Source organism: Manis pentadactyla, chromosome 3 (genome assembly GCF_030020395.1).
Source record: "Manis pentadactyla isolate mManPen7 chromosome 3, mManPen7.hap1, whole genome shotgun sequence".
Lineage (NCBI taxonomy): Eukaryota > Metazoa > Chordata > Mammalia > Pholidota > Manidae > Manis > Manis pentadactyla.
Genome location: NC_080021.1, coordinates 80,624,936 through 80,636,714, shown reverse-complemented (window position 1 = coordinate 80,636,714; position 11,779 = coordinate 80,624,936).

Below are 11,779 nucleotides of genomic sequence, written 5' to 3'. Positions count from 1 at the left end.
GCAAAAGATGAAATTGGATCCTTACTTTACACCGTATACAGAAATCAACTCAAAACAGATTGAAGACTTCAAAGTAAGACCTGAAATTGTGAAACTCTTAGAAGAAAACACAGGGGGTAATTTTCATGAGATTGGTCTTGGCAATAATTTCATAGTGATAATTCCAAAAGCTTAGACAACAAAAACAAAAATAAATAAGAGGAACTACATCAGACTAAAAAGCTTCTGCATAGAAAAGGAAATGATCAACCAAGTGAAAATGCAATCTATAAAAAAGGAGAAAATAATCACCAACTATATGTTTGATGAGGGGTTAATCTCCAAAATATATAAGACTCTTACAATTCAATAGGAAAAACATTAAAACCAATTTAAAAATGGGCTAAAGACTAGAACAGACTTTCTCCAAAGAAGACATATAAATAACCAACAGGTATAAGAGAATGTGTTCAACATCACTAATCAGCAGGAGAATTGAAATTAAAACTACAATGAGATAGCACCTCATACCTGTTAGGATGGCAATTATCAAAGAAATCAAAAGACTGCAAGTGTTGGTGAGGATGTAGAGAAAATTAGAACCTGTGTACACTATTGGTGGGAATGCAAAATGGTGCAGCTGCTGTGGGAAAACAGTATAGAAGTTCCTCAAAACATTAATAATAGAACCACCATATGACCCATCAATGCCACTTCTGGGTATTTAGCCAAAAAAATTGAAATCAGCATCTTGAAGAGATATTAACACTCTCATGTTCACTGAAGTATTATTCACAATAGTCATGATGTAGAAACAATACTGCATGATTCCATTTGCATGAGGTATCTAAAATAGTTGTACTCATAGAAGCAGAGAATAGAACATTGGTTGCCAGGGGCTGGGGGTTGGGGGCGGAGCAGTGGGAGAAATGGTAAATTACTAATCAACTTGTATAAAATTTTAGTTATACAGATAAATGAATTCTAGAGATCTATATTACAACAATGTACCTATTGATAACAATAAGTGTATTGTACTCTTAAAAATCTGTTAAGAGGATAGATCTCATGTTACTTGTTCTTACCCAATGTATATAAAAACATATTGAGTCATAGAGATATCAAGTGATTTACCAAAGGTCACACAGTTACTACATGGTGAGCAGGGATTTGAACTGATAATTTTGCAGCTGTAAGGCCCCGGCCCACCCCACCATGGCATGTGCTATAGACTGAATGTGTCAGTCCAAAATTCATGTGTTGTAATCTAATCCCTAACATGAAGGGGCTTGGAGCTGGGGACTTTAGGAGGTGATGAGGTCATGAGAGTAGAGCCTTCATGAATGGGATCAATGCCCTTATAAAAATAAGACCCCAGAGAACTCTGCCATCCATTTCACCATTTGAGGATCCTGCAAGAAGACAGCCATCTATGAACCAGAAAACAGGCCTTGCCAGATACCAAATCTGCCTTCACCTTGATCTTGGACTTCTCAGTCCTTCTCCAGACTCCAGAACTGTGAGAAATAAAAATTTCTGTTGTTTATCAGCCACCATCTGTGGTATTCTGTTATAGTAGCCCAATTGAACAAGATAGCATTTCTGTAATATAACTTATGACAGCTCGTTAGTGGACTGCTTTAGACTAGAGTAAGATGGAGTGAAATTGGTGCATCAGTTATTGTGCAGCTGAGTGGCTGATTCTTGGATATAATAGTACCTGTTTTCTTGGACGTTTAAATAGTATTTTCTCTACCTATTTAAATAAATAATTTGCACTATTGCTGAGAAATATTTTTCTTTTTCAAGAAAAACCCAACTGAGTCTCCGTCAAACTGTTGCTCCTTGAGTATCCGTGGGCCCTGAACCAGGGCTTGTAGCTGCAGGGCTTGAGTTCCTGCTCCTAAAGACTACTGGGTCAAAAAGAAGGGAGAAAATCCTATATGGGCTTAACTGGGAATGATCAGAAAGGCCTCAAAAACAACCCCACTGTTACATTTAATTTTCTTAGAAGATTAAAGGATAAAGTCTGTGTAATTGTATGTATTTCCAACTCAGATTAACGCTGATGATTATGAACTAGGGTACATGTGGCAGGATTCATTGGGTCTGCTATCTCAGAAAGTGGTTTACCATACTTGGCGCTTTGGAATAAGGGAGAGAATAGGGTAAATGGGGACACAGAGATGTAGAGGGGAAGAGACTGAGGGGAGGGGTTTCACCAGTCACTGCTGAAACAGGCCCTTGGTTCGACAAGAATGCAGGGAATAAAAATTAAATAGTAGGACAAGTAAGAGAAATATATTCTGGAAATATGTTCTATAGTGTCCCCCCTATCCTGGTCAACTCTTTCCTTTCCCAGAATCCCTTCTGCCTCCTTTTATGCCCTAAGCAGGGAAGGCTGTGAGGGGAGAAGGCAGATAGCAGCTCAGGTCAGAAATGCACAGGGAGAGAGGGACACCATGTGGGCTCTCCCGATGGCCCCCTCAGGACCAAAAGTTCTATGAGGAGGGGTAAAAGCAAAACCCAGCAGATGATCAGGATTCAGAACAAAGTGGTCCAACCCCAGCTTCTCCAGAGTCTGCGGGCGGGCCGACGCCCCTCAGGGAAGCCTCTCACCTGGCACACGGGGAGGGAGCAGCATCTGCAGAAGGCCGCGTCTGGGTACCTGGACTGAAGAAAGCGCCCCTGGGAGCCTGTGCCTGCATGTTTCCTGCAGGGGGCGCTCTCTCAGAAGGGGCCCGAGGGGCTGAGTGAGGGTGGCCTGCAGGAGGGCTGGGCTCCAGAAGCTGAGCCAAGGCTTGGGCAGCAACCTCAGGGTCCAGCAGTGGGGACCAGTGTGGTATCCCCAAGGCCAGGCACTGCCACACACCTCAGCAGACCCCAGTGCAAGGGCCCGCAGTCTGGTGGGACTTGGCAGAGAACAGCAAGTTCCGAAGGAGAGCATGTGGACTGGGAGTTCTTCCTCCACAGCCATAGGGAATGGAAGCTGCCGTGCACCCGGGTCCCTTCTTGGGAAGCAGGAGGGAAGGAGAGCTTTTGGCGGGAGGAGAAAACGATTCTGACTGGGAGCTTAACTTCGAAATTTAGAGACTGCTTTCAACAGCAGGAAACTGGCTTACCTTTAGTTGGCAAGCTTAAATCCCTCCCCCTACACACCCTCTTAAAGGAATAGAGGTCTGGAGAGGAAGACATGGCTGGAAAAATACAGTGGCATTGTTGAACATCTGAGTAAATTCAACTGCTTACTACTATCAAAAGACAACTTACTTCCAAAGGTAAGGAACTGAAAGAAACCTCCCCCTCTTTGATACTAATGATATTTATCTTAGATGTGAACTGAACCTCATACAATCAGAAAGACAAGCACAGACCTAAAGACGGACTATGGCAGCAGAGCTGAGCTTGGATCCCTAGACGCAGGCAGGAGAGCTCCTCCAGAAGGTCTGGCAGAAGAGGACAGCCAGCTTGCAGGACCAGCTGGCCACCTGGTGGAGCCTGGGCAGCTTGCGCAGACATTACACACTGTAGAGTCCCTGAAGACATCAGGAGTTAAAGGCCGGGATGTGAGCAACTTGGCATTTCACTCATACCATATTTACTTTGACTGCCTGTAAGCTTTTCTGCTAGGCTCTTTCTCATAAGACTTCAGTGGAAGTTCACCCAGTGTGCATCTGTGGGAGGGGGTGAGGAGATGGGTGGAGTGTTGTTATTTTATCTCAACCTAAATCCATGACCACAGAAGCCCTTAAACCACAGAACAGCGTTAAATTAATTACCCAGAGCACTTTTTTTTTCAACCAGGCTGACTTTAACCTGACACCAGACTTAACTTGATTCCTTGCTCTCCAATTCCGTTTGTTGAGAGCCTTTAGCATCTCTTAACTGTCATTAAATAAGAGCGAGGGAGCGAGAAAAACAGGTAGGCAAAATCAAACTTGCTGAGGCCACTAGCAAGACTCAGAACTTCTTTACTACATGTGAGTCTTTTCTATTCTATCTAGAATCCTGTAGGACCAGCCAAAATTATTTTGCTTTACCATCACCAGATCTCCAATAATATTTTAAGATCATGCTCGAAACTTTCCTCTGTGCTCTCTAGATCATTTAGTTCACATTCTGAGCATCTGTTACATAGTCCGAGGGTCTTTCTTAATCATACTTCTGTTTTCCACTCTCCTTTTTGGGCAAAATAAAACTTTTTCTAAATTTTTAAATCCAGTGCTCCAAATTCTTCTACTGAGCAAGAAGGTAATGTTCAAGAGCCTCAGTGACAGCTGAATCATCTCATTTTATGAAGTATTCCATCCACAGACACTACATATCATTGATCCCTGTAAAGAAACAGGATAAACTGCATCCAACAGCTTTTGTGTGGGCTCTGAAACAAACAGCAAATCCAGGAAAAATGATGTTGGATTCAAGCTACTCCACGATTTGCCTTCAGCATTATTATTGCTATGACATTATTATTTTATTATCATTTGCTTCTTTGTTATGTCAGTGATGCCTACAGTAACAGGTGAAGTGAGTTTCCAAGTATGTATACCTAGTAAAGAGGCAGCACCATGAAAAAAGCAATCTTAACACTGGGTTCTCAGTGTGCAGTCTGGAAGACTTCCTAGTGATTTACTGAGGAAGACTCTTGCATGTACCTTAGGGGGCATTGCAGACCTAACAGTGAGCACAAACACCATCCCACTGAGCAATCATTTCAATACTCTGTATGGAATACTAAAAAGGATGAATTCACCAGGGGAAGGCATATCATGTGGATTAGTCACATTTTAGATGATTTTCATTTTTTATCATTGGTCCTTTTATAAACAAAAATCACATAAACCGAAGCTAGTGGCTGTCAGCAACGCTTTAATCATTTATTGCTCACTAAGCATAACAACCAGATGTTCAGAGTTTAAGGACGTTCCACCCACTTCCCAAACTCCCAGTACAGTCCTAATTACCCACTTTCAAGCTACTCATTTCTTTGCTTGTAGCTGAAAACATTGTAAAACTGGCACCAAAGTGAATAAAACATGTTAGTAAAACATGTACTTAATAAGTAGTGACCCTAAAGAAGCATGTGGAAATCCCATTAGCCAGTATTGGACATGAAATTTTCCTCGATGATATCCAAAAAGATGGCTTCTTCAAAGTGAGTTGCAATTTAATGGAAAAGAGACTCTTCTTGTAATTAGAACATCTATACTCAAGCCCTACTTCAGTCTCTTACTCATTGCGTCACCATGAGTCATTGCAAAGAAGAGAAGATAGTATTTCCCCCATAGCACTCTTGGACTTAGGAGGCAGAAGTAATCAATATGTGCAGCAAGGCCCATACAACTGTAAATACCCACACCAAAGTGTAAAGTGAATGTAGGAGCTATGAAAGCATCATGTATTTTGAATACCAAATTGAGAAATGTATATTTATTTTTTAATGAGAATAAAGTTGTTATACAATACTATAATGGTTTCAGATGTACAACATAGCGACTCGATTACACATTACTAGATGTTTGTCACAGTAAGTGTAGTTCCCAGAAAAACGTGTTTAAATTATACTTAAGACATAAAGGATAAAGAAAAGGAAAGTGTGGTCCCAACAAACAACGCACTAAATAACATTTACATAATTTGCACCCAGTGCAAAATGAAAATGTGAGGTCTCTTGATAGCAGGAAAGGAGGGGAAAGGAGAGGTTTTTTTGGTGGTGTCACTTCACTCATTGTTTTTTACTTGCTGTTTCATGTTGTGTTGATTTGGCAGGGGGTAATCACAAGGTGTGTCTAGACCTTCACTGATGTAGAGACCAACCTATGGCTCAGAGCACAGGGTCTGACCTGGTCCTCCTGGGTCTAGTGCCCCATTGTGTGGGGAAGGCAGCAGCATTCACTGGGCAGCACCAGAGAGCAGGTGGTAGAGAACCCATCCTAAGCAGGCAGAGAAGTTCCCAGTCCCCAGAGCATGCTCTGTCGTCCCATCAGTCTTCCTCACGTAACACAAGTGCAAAGATGAAAGCGGAGCATTAAACTTGAAGCACAGGGCCCCCCTCTGAGCCTGGGGTCACACTGGTCATAAACCCAGAACTTTTCTCCAACATCTACTATGTTGGGGGCCCTAAATTTTTCCAAAAAGGCAGCATAATATAGTTGGTAAAAGAACAAACTTGAAGCTAGGTTCCTGGTTTCCATCCTGGCTCTGCCTTTCACCAGCTGTATAATCTTAGGAAAGTTATTTTTTCTCTTTGGGTATCAGTTTCTCCATTTGTAAAACAAAGATGGTAATACTAATTATTGAGCTCATAGAGTGTTTGGGCAGATTAAATGAATTAGTATGTAGAAAATACATAGTTCAGCACCTGGCATATTTAGTATGGTAAAAGTGTTAGTCATTGTTATTTTTCATGGAATCCACATTGCAGATCCAAGATGATTCCAAAAATTGACATGTTTGGAATCCTTGCAGGGAAAGTGTCCTACAGCGGGTGTAGTGACCATCTCTCTTCCTCAGTCCCAGTCTCATCGTGGACTCTGGCTGATAGTAACCCTTCTGTATCTCCATCTCATCCTCCCAACTTGCAGATTCTATCCCAACAATAGTGTCACCTAACTGTCCTATGACAAGAGCAAAGCAAAAGTATTCTAGGTAGAACACATTTTCCTTAAAGAAAGCCTATGGACCCTATAAAGGCACATAATGGTTGGTACTGGATAGAGAGTAAAGCCTAAGAGTAGGCTGGGATGGACAGCTTTAGGGATGGCCAGAAAAAGGTTTTTATTACACCACGTATGCAAGAATTTCTCAGTAAATGCTACTGATTTGTAATTTAGTGATCGAATTTAAATAATGAAAATAATTCAAAAAGTCTTCAAAGTGAGAGCTATTAAAACACTAAAAAAGATGAATGCATAAAATTAAAAAGAGAAGGATGTAAACAGAATAAACAGGGAAGGACAGCAATTTTTAAATTTACAATTGTCTTTCATGGTATTATAAAATTATCATCTATTTAAATAATTGGCAACTAACTTGAAAAATGGTTAATCAGCCAATAATTTGAAGAGTAAACAATAGATTATAAGGCCTTTTTTAAAATAAAATAAAAACAAATATCCTATTTATGTATACTGGAAAGTTTAATTTAAAAAACTTAGGGGTCCAGTGAAGTGCTGGAACTTTGATCTCATTATAAGAAAGGTATAAACACCTTTGTCAAGTATTTTCAGTGTTTGCACATTGTCTTTTGAAATGGATATGACTTCTGAGCCTGAGTCATCTTTCTCCATCAGGTAGTCCCACACCACCAAACTAACTGGTTTACTACTCTGTACCAGACGAGGCAGTCCTTATTCTATCACGTTCTGTAGATTGTTGCTTCTTCCTTTGATCTTCTCTTCCCTTGATCTTTTCCTTTTCTTTAATGCTGTCTTGCCTTCTCATCATTCATACTCATCACTTTCTTCCAAGACCTCCCTTTTACAGGAGAAAGTTTTCTAATGTATTCTCTTTATTCCCTCTCTCTTTTCTACTATGTTTTTAAATTTTGCATTTGTTAACAAACTGTGGATGATGAATTGTAGATGCATGTACATTAAATGCAAAATGGCCTCAGTAATCCAATTAAAACACAAAAATCTTAAACTGGATTACTTTAAAAACATAAGTATTGTGACTTTCAGGAAACACATTTTAAAAATAAGCTCACAGAAAAGGTAAAATGAAAGAGATGAAAATATATAGAATACAAACACTAGTCAAAAGAAATATGTAGCAATATTAATCTCAGATAAAGTAGGCTTTAAGGCAAGAGGCATTTAATAAAGATAAAGATGAACAAACACTTCATTAAAATAAAGGGTTTCTTTCAATAGGAAGGTATAATTATTCTAAATTTGTATGCAACAAATAGCATTGTCTTAAAAGGTATGAACTATTCTTCTTAATTAATAAAAACATCCTCAAAATAAAATGCATAGTCTGCATTTTCTAAAATTGGAAGGATCCAAAAACCTTGTTCTTTTAATGAATGAGTAAATGAATTGAAAAAACAGAGAAACTCTAAGAAAATCATAGTTGTATATTTTAACATATTTCTTACTATCAGGACGAGCAGACAAAAAAGTAGTAAGAATATAGAAGATTTTAAATGCACAAAGAACAAATTGGCATATGTAAAATGCTACACCAAGAAATGCAGAATACACATGATTTCAAAGCTCTCTCATTCAAAAAGTGGCCATATGCTAGACCATAAAGGAACTATCAACAAATTGGAATTTGTCAATTGAATCCAGGTAAAGTATATGTTTTCTGACCACAGTGCAACTTGGCAAAAAATCAGTAGTAAAATAAGAACTAGAAAATCAGCATATGTTTGATTGAGCAATACACTTCAAAATATCCCATGAATCAGAGAAGATTCCACATAGTTTAGAAAATATTTTAAGCTGAAGGATAATAAAAATATGACATCTGGAAAAGGTGAGATGTAGATATACCATGTCTTGAGAAAAAATTATTCCCTTAAATATGCATATTAAGAAAGAAAAAGACTGAAAATTGAATGATTTAACTTTGGAAATTAGAGAAATAACAGCAAATGAGAGTCAAAGAATTGAGAATAAAGGAAATGATAAAGAAACGGGATGAAATTGTTATAAAAAAAAGAAAATATAAAACAGAAGGGATTGACAAAAGTTAGTTTTTTAAAAGAATAATGAAATGAACAAATCCCAGCAAGCTTATTACTGAAAAAGCGAAAAGGTAGAAATAATTAAATACAGCAATGAAAAAGAGGAAGAAGGACATGCAATATAAAAGATAAGTGGATATCATGAACAAGTTTATTCAAACATGTTGAAAATGTGCATCCAATGGGCACTTCATGTAAAAAGAAAATTTGCCGAACTAAACAAAGAGGGAACAGAATATATGAATTGTTTTAAAGAAAAAGAAATTATAATTTAAAATTTTGGATTAAAAGAAGTCCTGGATGAGGTGGCTTTACCAATAAATTATACCAAACATTTAAAATAGAAATTATATCCAATCTTACACATTCTAAGTAATAGGAAAAAAAGACCAACACATTGTAAATGTTCAGACCCTGACAAGAACATTATAACAAAGAAAAATTATAGACCAACCTTACTTATGACCAAAGATGAAAAAGTACTAAATGCTAACTAAATAAAATATTAGCAAACTGAATCCAACAGTTAATTAAGAAGATAATACAAAATGGTCAAACCAAAATAACTCCTATACTAAGAGAATAATGAAGAAAAAATCATATGAGCATCTCAATAGTTGCAGAAAAAGCATTTGGTAAAGTTCAACATCTATTAATGATAACAACTCTTAAAAGTTTTTAGTAGGCAACTCCTACTAAAAAAAAAACTATAAAAATCCTATTTGACACCAAAAAGTGAAATGCTAAACCTCTCCTTTCAGAGTGGGGAATAAAAGAGATTTGACTATTATCACTACTTCTATTCAACATTTTATTCTAGACACTAGCCACTGAAATACACCAACAAATACAAATTCAAAAATATAAGGATTAGAAAGGAAAAAGAAATTGTCATTATTTAAAGATATGATTTTGTACATAGAAAGTCCAAAAGGGTCTTTAGATAAATTACAGAATTAATGAACAAGTTTGGCAAGTTTGCTGTACACTGATCAGTACACAAAATCAGTGTATTTGCTTATCAGTAACACACAGAAAATAAAATATTTTAAAAGATACTATTTACAATAGCCCCAGAAATATCAACATTTAGGAATAAATTTCACAAAAGATATATTACATCTCTACATAGAAAAATGTAAAAAAATTTTTTCAAAAAATATATAGGGTATAAATAAATTAAGGGATGTACTTTTTTTTTTATAATCTGGGAAACTTAATGTTTCAAATTGAAACTCTTGAAACTGAAATTCTTCAACTCTCCCCAAGCGGGTCCATAGATTTAAAGTAATCCCAGCAGACATTTCATGGAAATGAAGAAACTAGTTGTAAAATATATATGGAAGTGATAAGGGATAATAATAGACAAGACAGACTCACATAAAAGAAATAAGATTGGTGGATGTGCTCCCAAAATTTCAAGATATATTATAAAGCTATAGGAACTGTGGCTGGTAGTTTGGTGCAAGGACAGAAAAGCAAACATTGCAACAGCAGAAAACGCAGAAACAGATTCACTCCCACAGAGACACTCAGTTTTGACACACGAAGGATAATGAAGGAAGAACGATATATTTATTCAATGATACTGAGTCAATTAGATAGGCAAGTAGAAAACGATTGCAAATCTACCTCGACTTGAAACCATTACCAAAATGCCAATCTTGGGTAGATTAGAGTTACGACTGTGCAAGGTAAAGGCAAGAAAATTTCTGTAACATTTTTTAGGAGAACATTTTCATGTCTTGCAGTAGGAAACAATTTCTTCATAAAAAACACATGAAGCACTAATCATACAGGAATGGTTGGCCAATTGGAATGCATTAAAATTAAGACTTTCAGTCACCAAAAATACCTTTCTGAAAGTGAGAAAGAAGGTAACCGAATGGGAAAAGTTATTTGCAATTAATATTATCAACAAGGGCTAATATCTCATAATGTATATTATAAACATACTATGAAGATATTATAAATATAGTAAAATGCCAAATCAATTAGGAAAATTCCAGAAACCTAATACAAAAAAATAGCTAGAGACTTGGACACTTCTTGGAAGAGGATATCCAAATGCCAATAAACACATGAAAAGATGCGCAAGCTCATTAGTCATCAGGGAAATGAGAAACAAAAATCTCTACAAGACACTTCTACACACTCACCAGAAGATCTTAAGTTAAAAATCTGACAATGCTAAGGGTTACCAAGGATGCAGAACAAGGGAAACTCTAATTCCCTGCTGGTGGGGGTGTAAGTTGGTACACCACCTCTGGAAATGTATATCACCATCTTCAAGATTTGAGCTTGAACACAATCTATGATCCAGCAATTCCTGCCACCTTAGGTATGCACCCAACAAAACTTGTCCACATGTACACCAAGAGACATGTATAGGGATGTTCATAACATTGTAATTCTCAATAACTAATAACTAAAATGTCCATTATTAATATAATGTACATATAAGTGTTTATATATTCAAAATATATAGACTATATATTTTCTAGTGGGTGTCAGCACTGGAGCCAGTCACAAGCAGTGGGGAAATGGGAAGTTACTAATCAACTTGTATAAAATTTTAGTTATACAGATGAATAAATTCTAGAGATCTATATTACAACAATGTACCTATATACATAACAATAAGTGTATCATACTCTTAAAAATCTGTTAAGAGAATAGATCTCATGTTACTTGTTATCTCAATAAAATTAAAAAGATACTGAGGCACAGAGAAATCAAATGATTTACCAAAGGTCACACAGTTACTACCGAAGACTATATAGTCATAAAAATGAACTAACTCTTGGTACATGAAACAACATGGATGAATCACATGTTCAATGTGTATATATTTCAAAAAATATACAGAATGACAAAAACTAGACTCAAATGAGTACATATCATATGATTCCAACTATGTAAAGTTCAAAAAAAGGCAAAACTCCAGTATAGTGTTAGAAATCCAGGAAAGCATTTATTTGGGGGAAGAAAAGAAACTGTACTAAGTATTGGGGAACTGAAGATGTATAAGATATGGTCTCTTCCCTCAGGAATCTCATACTCTTCTTGAGATTATATACCAAAAAATGCATTATTTTATACAAG